A 12,936-nucleotide genomic window follows, 5' to 3' on the forward strand; every position below is an offset into this window, starting at 1 on the left:
AAGCTCCTCTTTTATTACAATCAGCCATAAAAGGTCAATGGAGGCTTCTTTCATTGCAATCTGCCATAAAAGGGTTATTGCAATCTGTATCAAGTATGGTTTCTATAGGAGGATCAAGAGAAACTATAAATGGAACATGTGACTCATTTGGAAAGAGTTCTAAGACAGAGGAGGTAGATAAGGAGGAAAGAAAATGAGAGAGCTCAACAAATGAGAGCGATGTTCCCAAAAGACAACATTTTGGGAAACACGAAGACAATGTGAGACAGGAACACAACACTAATACTCCTTTTGAGTTTCACCATGACCAAGGAAACAACAGAGTCTAGATCGAGGCTCAAATTTATTGTGCTCATAAGGTTGAAGCAAAACGAAATAGGCAGAATCGAAAGAGTGTAAGTTATGATAGTCAGGGGTAACAAAAAAAAATGCTCATATGGATTCTGATTATGGATGATAGTGCTTGGAATGCAATTAATAGTATGAATAGCATGAAGTGCAGCTTCACCCAAAATGAGGTAGGAACTTTAGCAGATTGAATAAGAGCACAAATAGTGTGAAGAATATGAGAAAGTTTTCTTTCTGCTCTACCATATTGCTAAGAGGTATCTGGACAAGTTAGGTGATGTATAATGCAATAGGAATGCAAAATAGCTTAAACAACATATTGAGTGTATTTAGCATCATTATTAGATCAAAAAATCTTGATGCGTTTGGAAAATTGTGTTTCAACCATTTTTGCAAAGTTACAGTAGATTTGTAGTAATTCATAACTAGATTTCATAAGAAAAATCCAACTTTAATGAGAGTAATCATTAATAATGACAACAATATATTGAGATCCATCAATATGCTAGTAACAGGGGAATGTCCTCAAACATTAAATTGAATTAAATACAAAATACTTGTAGATATCAATTCACTATTATTGAAAGGAAAAACTGGTTATTTTCCTAATTGACATGAAGAACAATCAAAATTTTCATAGGACACAAAACTTAACAGACCACTAGAAGCTAACTATTGTACTTGAGGAGAGGGTGCATGACCAAGATAGGAATGCCAAAGAGTGAGAAAAGGTAAAGAACAAATTGCAGTAGCTGTAGGAGTAATAGAAACATGAGCAACAGATTTTAGGAGAATGCATGTCCAAATTGTTTAGGGATATAAGAATGCAATTGTCTTAGGGAGTTGGGATTTGAGCAACTTTGTGGATCATCACCAAATTATTGAGGATAAATTATTAAGAGATGGCTACAGATTTTGGTCAAACCAGGTTAGACCGAGTAAGTTGGATCTTTGCTAGACGTGGCTTGGTATACTTTTTATAATTCTCTCTCTCCAATTACAAGCTGACACTTTATATATATGTCCCTCATTGGAGAGCTACGAATGTATATATAAAGTCCATATAAAGCCCATAGAATGCAATTCTCTCTCTCTCTCCAATTGTCTTATGTACGAATGTATTAGATTTAGATATGTCCCTCATTCTCTTTTTTTTTTTTTTTTTTTTTTTTTTTTTGGCGTTCAAGAATCATGGTCTTGGGTCACAAAGTCGGTAGTTACGCTATGGAGTTACAAGACATAACAACATATGCGGAGCCTTAGCTTAGCTGCACGAGAAATTAATTTTTTTGAATTTCTTGGATTAGAGAGTCCCTTGATGGATAGGGTTGGACATGTGGGCCCCCATGAGTCCATATGGTGTAGCCTTAAATAAAGCCCATAGAAATAGAGAGCTACGAACAATTCACTCTAATGGATCTCACTAGGATTGGAACACAAAATTGTGTAGTGTCTTCTATTTGATTTGTTGAGTATGGCCTTAGTTAATACATCCAAGTGATCCAACACAAAAGCGAGCTTCCGTGACATTCAGTTCATCGGCTTAGAGATAACATTGTGCTTGATATTTAAGGCTTCGAAAGTTGTAACCCATTCCTGGATTAACAAACTTTTGGCCCACGATTTGGCTTTTGGGCTTTTGAATATAATGTTTGGGGGCCTGTGACCATTTCTATTCCCCTATTTTGAAATCACGACATAGAGAAAGCCCTTAACTGTCATAATTTTGTTTTTTCAATAAAATCATTACTCATAACTATTTTTTTTTCAAAAAATAAAAATAAAATTGGTGACTATTTCTCGTAAAAAATCGGATTTTCTATTTAATGGAAATTAAAACTTTTCTTCCAATATTAATAATTGTGCATTTTCCTGTAATATAGTATTTTTAAAGAAAAGTTAGATACTTTTTCAAGGTAAATTTAACATACGTAATTTGGGACAATACAAAACCTATTTTTTAATTACTATCAACTTGCACAGTGAAAGGAATTAAGACACATTTATAAATAAATGAAAGAAGCTAAGATTCAATTTATACTCTTAATTTTTTTTTTCAATTGTCAAATTAAGTTGCTAAGGTTTACTTTTGTTAATTTAGTCCCTCACTTTGTCAAAAGTATTTAATATGGTTATTCCGTCCAAAGCTGTCAGCAAAAAGCCATTTCTAAAAATTTTATTGAAAACATTCATGAGATGTTTCATTTAATAGATCTTGTTGTTTGATAAATTTTAGTAATAACACTCATTTACTATTGATTTGGGAAAAAGTACCTAATTGACACATTTTGACAATTGAGGGACGTTGTGCAACCTTGGTTAAGCAAGATAAATCATTAAAGAACAGAGATTAGAGAAGAAACACAACGATGAGCCAACTCCAATGGTCCGCTATGCTCATACGGCCCTTTAGGTAGTGGCCTAAAACCAAATATGAGACGACTCCAACAAGCGATTATATTGATAAAAATTAAACTATAAAAACTAATTTTACAATTGAAGAAAAGTTATGGAATTACTAGCCTCTAAGCACGCGCTCATGCGTGTGCTCAGAGACTCTTCTATTTTTGGATAAGGGATAATTTAAAGAATTTATTATAATTTGGGATTACTACATTTTCTAATCACAAAAGAAAAAAAAAAAAAACCTAGGGGTGTTGTTTTGTCTAATCCTAAAATGTAGTTTTTTAATCCTAAAATTTAGCCATTTACTAAACATCCATAGCATAAGTAAATAAAAGCTTAAATTTCAAATTTTATGGCAGGAGATACACGTTTCTTTTGGTGTTATTGTTCTTTTAAAAAAAATTTAATAACATTTATCAATTTTTATTTAATCCAAAATTTTAGGTTTTTAGTCCTAAAAGTTAGCCACTTGCTACACATCCATAACAAAAGTTAAAAATAGTTTCAATTTCAAATATATCAACAATATCTACCACCTTTAAAACTGAGAAAAAAGTACGTAATATTTTTTATGAAGTCGTAAAAAGAGACATTTTTCCCAGGCCAATCTTGGTAGACTCTAGTTCATTCCAAATTGCTGCCCCGAAAATTTTGAACCAATTGTTCCAACTGATCCTTTGCAACCCTTTTGAAAGTAAACAACTTCTCCCACATAGTGACCATGATATTCCCACCCTTCTCGCTAACTTCAGGATTTTCTCTGCCGATTTCTTGTTCTGATGGGTCAGAAAGAAATATGTTAGGCAACTTCAATTCCATTGTGGGTTGACGACACTATAAGCATTTGAATTTATTTGCTGTAGTGAACCACAATACAATTATAACTGACTTTTGAAAACTGTTTTTTTTTTTTTTTAATCTTTTGAAATTTAAAAACGGTTACCATTGGTGCTAAATTGAAGGCCTAGGCCTAGCCCCCTTAGTTTGTTCTTTTCTTTATCCTTTGCTTTGTTCTCTCTCTCTCTATACACTTCTTTGCAGGCAAGAGAAGTTGAAGTTGAACAGAAGCGAGAGGACTCACTAACTGCTATGTTCTAATTACCAAACCGTCCATGTCAGAGCTTCCTTTCTTTATAATGACCTCAGACCCCAGAAACTCTTACCGCAGTGACATTAATGCCTACAATACCTACAACATGAAATGACAATTAAGTACAGTGGTAGAGTATATGAAGGAACCATTCATTTCAAAATTACAAAAAAAAAAGAAAAAAGTAGAGTTCAAAGAAAATCAATCATAAACCAAAGAAAAGAAAACAAAAAGGAACTTGCAAAAGATAGAACCTAAAAATTTGTTGGAGCCTCTGACAATAAATGTTTTTAATCTGAAGAAAAAGAAAGGAGGATGTAGAGCTAAACTAAATATATTCAATATGAAGAAGAATGAGAGATAAAAAGTGAGATAGAAACTGCAAAGCGTACGTGAGTTTATGAGTTTTAAAGTATAGGAGTTTTAATTTACATATTTATCCTCGTTAATTGGAAACTTGTAAGTGGATATGATGAGGGTACTTTAGACATCCAAAATATGGAATCCAAACAGGAGAAGCCCCTTAAATAGTAGTATAGATAAAATTTTTATTTTTAAATTGGAGATAATCAATTAGTGAAGGTTTTGACAGTTAAAAAAAATTAATCAAAGATGAAGAAAGAGGAGGTAGATGGTACATGCTAAATTAATTGCTAAGATCTGTTGTTTTTACTCAAAAGACCTATGATTTATGCCTATTTTCATCAAAGAAAAGATACACATTTGGAAATTGGGGTGTGCGGTGTGGAGATTGGTATATCATTTTCATTTGTTCATCTCAAAGCACCATGGACTGTATCCAAATGTAACACATCTGTATAAAGTAGCCACTAGGAATTATAGTCCATTTTCTGTGAGGAGTGTCAAACCAACTCTCACAGCTTCAACTATGGAAGTTGAGTGTGCAGCTTGTTTTAAGGCTACCTGTCATGTTCTATAGCAAACACCAATACTCTTTGTGAAATGGTGTGGTTTTTTTAGAGTCCCTACACTGTCAACATTTTTGGGCCATGGAGTAACTTGAGCCTAGAGGTCATGGAGTCAGAGTTGCCTTGATGAGTAGGGTTTAGGAATGGCAACGGGCCGAGTTCAGGTCAAGTTTTTGCATACCCGGACCCGACCCGTGGGCCTGGACCTGTGACCCAAACCCAATCTGATTATTAAACGGATTTTTTTTTGCGGGGCCCAGACTTGCCCCCTGGGCCCTATTTAGCTCAATTAGATTTGGGTAGCAGAAAGGAAGCTTTTCTTGCTGAAAGCCCTAAAAGTCCGAGTTATTGTAGCAGACTCTGGGATGATGTTAAACGCTGTCCCTCCTTCGATTATGGCAACAGAAACCACAAATCAAACAGCTAAAAAAGCCAAATGCTTGAAAACTTGAAATTGTTGCTAAATAACAAAAGAGATCAAAATCCACTAACCTCCTAAAGCTTTTTTTTTTCTTTCAATTTTGTACATGTTATAATTACCCAAAAAGCAATCTTAACCAAATATAAAGATCACCCAGTAAGTAAATTATACAAAACACTAAAAAAATTTAATCAGAAACTGAGGCATTAGACACACACAACCATTAGAGACACATAACCAATGTGGGATAAACATCCCTATTTTTTTTGAATAAACAGTAATACTTATTAGAACACACATGTTTTAAATCAGGTTTATAATACATTACATAACCAGAGTACAACTACAAAAGGGTTTAACCTTTGTAGTTGTAGATTGGGGTTATAAACAACGAACACTAGACACATACAACCAATGTGGGATAAACATCCCTATTTTTTTTTTTTGAGCAAACAGTAATACTTATTAGAACGGTGAGTTATAAATAGGAGACACTAAACACACACAACTAATGTGGGATAAATATTCTTTTTTTTTTTTTGAGTAAATAGCAATACTTATTAGAACACACACGAAAATAATAATAGTATTTTAGATCGGATTTATAATACATTATATAACCAGAGTACAACTACAAAAGGCCTAACATTTGTAGTTGTAGACTGGGGTTATAAACAATGGACACTAGTGTAAACACAAATTTCTCAATTGGAGAAAAATCAAACAAATTGAAAAAAATGAGTTCTACAAATATATTTTTTGTATTAATCAAGTAATGAGTTCAATCTCAGTTTTTACAAATGCTCCTCTGATTCTATCTTCTTTATGGTCTTGACTCAAACGCGAAACTTTCTTCAATTTGGTTGAAAGATGGATCAAATGGTCTTCACAACGAATCTCTGGCTTTAAGCTTGTTAGAGATTTGTTGTCCTTCAAGTTCTTCAAATGTTCTTTAAGTTCTTCAAAAATTCTTTTGACAAAATTTCTCCAGAGCCTGGACCTCTTGAAAAACCTCCTTCAGAAAATGAGAAGGGATGTCCTCTATTTATAGTGATTTTAGAGGATAAGCTCCACTATGAATTGATATGCTTGAAAGTATGTAGCAGACTTTTGATTGGCCTAAATTCTTCTTAGAGATAATTATCTCTATTTATCTATTTTGATAAAGATCATATTTTGATAAAGATAATAATCAACAAAGATAAATAATTATCTCTATTTAATTTATTTAATAAAGATAATTATCTACCAATTTTGAATAGAAAATTTATCTTTATTTTATTTATTTATTTATTTTAATAAAGATAATTACCCATAAACTTTGAATAGGAAATTTATCTTTATTTTGTGGACCAAATGACACGTGGCAAATTTTGATATGCCAATGTGATGCCAATTTGGATGACACATGTCATCATCTAATTTAATTAATTTAATGACATTAATTTAGAATTTGCCACTAAACTTTGATGTGGCATTTTATAATTGGCTGAAAATTTTGCCTCTTACAACTAGATACACACAATCAATGTGGGATAAACATCCCTATTTTCTTTTTCTTTCTTTCTTTTTTTTTTTTTTTTTTTTTTTTTTTTTTTTGTAGTTGTAGTCTACAACTACAAAGGTTAGACCATTTTGTAGTTATACTTTGGTTATATAATATATTATAAACCTAGTTTAAAGGTTAAATTAAGTTAACTACTTTGTCAAATGATTTAATACGGTCTGTCTATCCAAATCTGTAATCAAGCGATACCTATTAAAAATTTTGCAAGATGTACTTGACTTGACCCCCGCAGTCTCACGCTATATTTGTGCTAATTTGTTTTTTTTAGAAACCTATATTTGTGCTACCAAATAGATCAGATCAATGTCTTCAATAAAATCCTAATCAAGAGGTGCAAGACTCAAGCTCATTGCTTCTTTTGGCTCTCTACCACACCTGACTATAGCCAAAAATAAAAAATAAAAAAAGCCTTATAGCTTTTCTTTCTTACGACGAAATCAATGATATATATATATATATATATATATATATATGTCACTCAAACTGCTGTTGTTATTATGGATAAGTGAAATCATATACTATATATAATAGTAGAAGCATTCTCCTGCAATTAAGGTAGTTGTGACATGTAGGAAAAAAGACCACTTAAAATTCTACCACGTTTACAATTAAAAAAAGATAAATTATACTGTTTGGGTTACACTAAAACATTGTTTAATACTGCTCAATATAAAAGGAAATCTAACCGGCCAAAATACAATGAAAAGAAAGGCTCGGTATACAAAGGAGAGAACATAATTTGTAATCGTAAGCCATAGAGTTCTTGCCTCCGCCCGTTCCCTCACCATACTCCGACCACTAGAACTGTAGACACACAGTCTCTTCCGTTCCAATTCACCTTCTCCTTCAACAAATTTAACTGTTCTCTCTGTATTTCTTAAAAGCAAAAGCCCTAACCATTAAGTTCTCTTTTCATCAGCCTAGCCTCCACCCATAACCACCAGGAAAAACCCCACCTAAAATACCAAGCAGTTGGAAGTAAAGTCTCAATTCCAATCAACCCGATTAAAAGGAAAAAAAAAAGATCAAAAACTTCCATTGCCCATGTATCCATAGTTTGTAATTAGAGAACGTCTTTAAAATTTCTCTACTGGTTAGTTTTTCTCTTTGCATTTTAGTTTGTGCATTAATTATGATAGGTTTTTATAATTTGGCTGGATTCTTTTTTTATTTAACTTTATGGGTTATATTTCTGGTTAAGGTATTTGAGTTAGATTTGGTTTGTTTTGGGTATTTGGTTAAATTGATGCGTGGGTATCAATTTATGGTGTCCAGTTAAAAATAGAGCAATAGATTTTTCTAGAAAAAATTATAAGCCACATGAACAGGGTAGGAATAAAAAGTGGCAATTTGGCTTTTTCCTTATCTAGGTATTTTAGAAGCATTGACGTGGATCTCTTTGAGGGATGCTGTTATCATCTAGGTTTTTTGATTAGGAGTAGTTTTGTTTAATTAGTTTAAATAGGTGGGTTAGATTTGGGTTTGAGAGATTTTGGTTAGAAGTTGTTTTGTTTAGGGTATTTGACTTGGCTTAAATTGGTTTTAAGTATCTAGAATCTATTTTGCCCATTTAGGTCACTTTTATTTTGAATTTTCTTTCCCATTCAAATTAAGATGAATATTTGTTTTGTCACTCAAAACATAATTCTTTAATAATCAAAACCACACCAAAGTTTTATTAAAACTTTTTTTTTGGGTCTGTTGTTTCTGAATGGTCCCTTTTTAAAAGCCAGTGGAAATCTACGAAGAAATTTTATGCAAATTAGATTTACTATGATTGCCCTGTCTTTGAAATTTTTCTCACTCGGATATCCTTGCAATATATATTGGTGAATATTCTATTAGTGTTCCCAATCATGTTATGATATTAGAATCATAATTAGATTGGTCCATGAAAGAATCATCCTTCAATTGTGTTCTTTGTGGACATCATTATAAAAAAAAACATGTATCATTTGTGTATAGCATGTCAATGCTCTAAATTATGTTATGAAACTAGAATCATAACAGATTGTAATACAAAAAAACCAGAAAACCATAATTTCACTTAGAAAACATTATAAATTGCAAAATAATTTTGCAGAGAAGAGATGGAGCAGAGCAGCAGATCATATGGCAGTTGCAGTGACTATTGAAAGGATGGAGGGAAGGTGTTTTCTTTTGTCTTGAATGAGTGGGTTTAATGATTGGGTGAGTGAGGACCACCACCATATTAGACCATCACCCTCCTTCAGCCCATCCCCTTGCCACTGATATATATTGCCTGAACCATTACTGGTACAGGTTTCTTTAAACAATAAAAATTTGAATAAAATATGATTTATATTTTGTTATTTTGGGTTGATTGTTATTAATTTAGGTATTTGGGCTACTGGTTTTGATTAAGGTTGAATGATGAAGAAAGAAAGAGCACTATCAAAGACATTTGAAATCCATTTAGCTTAGGGTTGACAGCCATTAAAGGTATTGCCAAGAAACAAGTAATTTTCTTTTGCTTAAACATTGTTTGATTGTCATCCTATGTGATGTTGTTCTTTTCTCCTTCTTATTTCAATTTCATTCTTTGAATTGTAGTTGGTTTTTTTTAGGCGTAAATGCACTTTTAGTCCCTACATTTTTGGCGTTTTTCTATTTTAGTCCCTACAATTTATTTTTACCATTTTTAGTCCCTAAACCAATTAGTGCGTCTCATTTTTGTCCTTTCCGTCAGCCAACTAACGGAAAAGGCTGACGTGGTTGATGGAGCGAATAAAAAATAATATAAAATGCCACGTCAGCATCTAATTTTCTTTTTAAAATAATTTATCAATTTTAACTAAATAAAAAAAGAAAAAACAGAATTAAAAACAATAAATTCATCCATTTAGATCTAATTCATCCTGACAAGAACACATTAAACATCAACGTAAGAACATAAGCCCAGAACCAAACACAAACTCAAAACACTGAAAATGAGAAAAAATAGAGAAGTCAAATCCAGAAAATCATATACAAACCCATCAAGAACGCACAAGAGCACAAACCCAAAAATATCATACAAACCCAAAAATCAAACACAGAAAAATCAAATCCACATTGTATTAAACATGAACACATTAAACATTTGAACAAAAAGACAAACCCAGAAAATTTAAAACCCAAAAAATTAGCATTGGATCCACATCAACACAAAATTAAACAAGAAAAAATCCAAAAAATCAAACCTCCACATCACCAAAGCATCAAACACAAAACTCAAACCCAGAATTGTTGACCCCCAAACACAAAAACACTAAACTCTAAACCCAAAATTTCAGGCATCGATCTGAAACTCAACTCAAACCACCAATTCAAAACCTCCAAACCCATCGATCCGAAACCTCCAAACCCACCGATTCGAAACCTCCAAACCCATCGATTTGAAACCTCCAAACCCTCCAAACTCACCGATTCGAAAAGCTTGCACCGATCCAGAAAATCAGAATCTCCTCCTTAGAAAAGCTTGCACCGATCTAGCCATTGGTGAAGTGAAGAATGTGCCACAGGCAACGAATCGAGCGAGAGCGACGAATCGAGCTTGGGAGTCACCGATGACGACGACCCACGAGCTGTTGAGCAAATAGGAGGTTTCCGACGGAGAGAGTCGTCAAAAGTCGCAAGACACAACATTTCTCGACGAGGACCATTGCCAAGACCCATTTGAAGAAGAAGAAGAGTTGATGGGGTCGGGAGCCAGACAACTTCGTGGAGGAGAGAGAGGCAGGAGTGTTTTGAGGAAGAGTTTAGACTGGAAGCAAGAAAGGAAGTTCAAGAGCAAACTCTTGTGGGCCAAAAAGTAATTATGTTGTTGGCTTTGTAAGTGTTTTGAGAGTAAATAGTTAATGTTTGTTGATGTGTTCTTTGTGTTTTTAAATTTGAGTTTGTGTTTGGTTCTGGGATTGTGTTCTTAAGTTCTTATGTTGATGTTTATGTGTTGATGTTCAGATGAATTAGATCTAAATTAATGAATTTATTGTTTTTAATTCTGTTTTTTTTTATTTAGTTAAAATTGATAAATTATTTAAAAAAGAAAATTTGATGCTGACGTGGCATTTTATATTATTTTTTTATTCGCTCCGTCAGCCACGTCAACTTTTTCCGCTAGTTGGCTGACGGAAGGACTAAAATGAGACGCGCTAATTGGTTTAGGGACTAAAAGTGGTAAAAATATAATGTAGGGACTAAAATGTAAAAATGCCAAAATGTAGGAACTAAAAGTGTATTTACGTCTTTTTTTATCATTTTTTTTTATAATTCCTTTTGATTTTGGTATCATTTTTTTTTTCAAAATTTCGTATCTACTGGTTTGGGTGTCAATGTTAACTTTATAGGTTGATGAATATTCCAAATTGGGTTGAGTGTTGCATGCCAATTGTTTGATTTGTATTGCCTTTTTCTATTTTGATTGTTGTTTGGGATGTACAATTGTATTCTTTTGTTTTTCTATTTGTCTCCAGTGGACAAGAACGAGGCACCCCATAACTCAATCAAAAGTCTATTTCTACCTTCCTTTATATTTGTCTTTCTACATGCAAAAATCGTGACGTGTTCTAGGTTATTGTTTAACTATTCGGAAATCTATGTCCCATTCAATGTTCATATAAACAAAAGCGAAAGCATGAATGCCCAATGAGTATTACCAAAAATAAGATGGAATCCAAAATTTCTCTCTGATGTTTTCTTTTGGAATTTATGGAATTATTATGCTGTACATTGAGGTTATTTTTATTGAATTATGAAGTAACCATTTAATTTATTTTTTTTTATTTTCTGCAAAAAAAATTGTCTTAAAGTATATGGAGTTATGGTATTTTTTGTGGTGTTAAAGGAATAGAATGACTTCGTATATATGAGAGTAGAGACTTCGTCCTGGCATAGTCTAAAATTTTTCCAATAGGTGCATTCCTTGCAATATTCTTTTGTTTTTAATTAATTTTTTAAAGTTTATTTTCAATACCCATATCTCCATGTCTTCCATATTTTGCCCTGCTGTTACAACTCCCCATACACTTTCAATAATGCAATGAATCTATGTAAAAAAAAATCAATTGGTGTACTGTTTACTGTTGATTAACATTGTGTCTTATGTATTTGTTAAGAAATATTAGATTGAAGATCAAGTTATTCTCTTATTTGTAGATAGTTATAATTAAAAAAAGAAGACGAAGTTGTATGCAGTTTTGCACACAACTTTCATTTCCTTGACTTTGGTCTATGGTACTATAAACCTTAGTAACTTTTCCACTATATTTTTGTTTCTTTTGTTTAAGTTTGTATGAGAAGGTTCTTTTTTGAAATTAAATTTAAATTATATATATATATGTATATATATATGTATCTCATATATCATATCTAATCTAATACTATATATAAAAGCAGAAGCTTTGCGTTGCAATTAAGGTTGTACTGCCACATAGGAAAAAAAACTTATCTAACTTTCGGCCACATTTATGACTAAAAAGTGAAACATTGTATTGTTTCTTCAGTTGTACCATTTGAAGGATAAAGTTTCGTCAAATGTTAAATAAAAACTCAGATGGAGAGATGAATCAATTGGGCAGAAAGAATTTGAAAGACATCTGAGGGTAATTTTTTTTAATTTTTTTTAAAATTTAGTTGTCAAACATGATTTAGGTTTTAGTACTGTTTCAAACATGATTTACATATGTTGAGGACATTTTATGTAATTGGCTAATCCTTTGACAAAACGCACTTTACTTGTAATTGGGTAGATCTAGGATGGGTTTAGTACTTCAAGAAACATGTTGTTCAAGCAAAGTATTAAAGCCATGAAGATTGAACCAAGAAACAAGTGAAGAAAAACTGTTCATTAAAGCTGGACAGATTCTCAACAGCTGCCGACAGATAATATCTATCGTGGATTAATGAATCTCGATAGATAGCTCGACAGATATATCTATCGAGGTCTCGACAAATATCTCAACAGCTGTATATATTGAGATCTACGAAATCAAAATTTTCAGATTTGATTTTTGGCCCATGTTGACATGTATGTGTAGGGTTTCTTTTCACACAACCCTAGACATATATAAGATTTATTTTAAAGGCTGTCACACAAGAGAAATACAAGGAGAACACATGCAAAAAGTGACCAAGTGTCTTATTCTCTCTGAAAGAAACTACTGCGTCTTTGCGT

This window comes from Castanea sativa, chromosome 5, assembly GCF_040712315.1.
Source record: "Castanea sativa cultivar Marrone di Chiusa Pesio chromosome 5, ASM4071231v1".
NCBI lineage: Eukaryota > Viridiplantae > Streptophyta > Magnoliopsida > Fagales > Fagaceae > Castanea > Castanea sativa.